The sequence below is a fragment of the Arachis ipaensis genome, chromosome B10, assembly GCF_000816755.2.
Source record: "Arachis ipaensis cultivar K30076 chromosome B10, Araip1.1, whole genome shotgun sequence".
Lineage (NCBI taxonomy): Eukaryota > Viridiplantae > Streptophyta > Magnoliopsida > Fabales > Fabaceae > Arachis > Arachis ipaensis.
This window is the reverse complement of record NC_029794.2, coordinates 2,822,220-2,822,814: the sequence shown is the minus strand read 5'-3', so window position 1 is coordinate 2,822,814 and position 595 is coordinate 2,822,220.

Here is a 595-nt window from a genome sequence, read left to right as displayed (position 1 = left end):
GACCCAAACACGGCCTTAATAAGAGAGTTGTTATGGAGCACTAAGCCTGAAAATTAAATTGATATTTATAGATTCCAGCAGGGCAGGGGAGGGGAAGCCACTTGTATTGCATAAACATTTGAAAACCATGCATAAGCAATAATTGAGAGGTGAATATAAGTCGATAGATGACACATGCAATTCTCAACTTTAGCATTTGGATGGTTGAAGCAAGAGGCATGTGGTACCACTTCCATACCCTATCTCTCTCTTCCTGTGGTCCTCATTGCAGATATGGCCAAGATTTTCTTGTTCTTAAATATAACCAGTTTGACCCATCACAATATCCCTCTTCTCTCTCTCTCCCTCCACTATCACACATTAATTTCACAACCATAATTAGCATAATTCATATTAAACCTCTTTCAATTTGATTTTATCGTCAATGTATTAAGAGTTATTTCAGTTTCAACATATGTCGTCCAAAAGTTAGAAAAAGATTAAGCAATCATATTTAATTAGCTAGTACAAACAATAGAACTTCTAATTTTTTTATTTAAAAATATTAAGAACATAAACATTATTTTATTTTTTTTTTATCAGTTTAAGTTTTTAA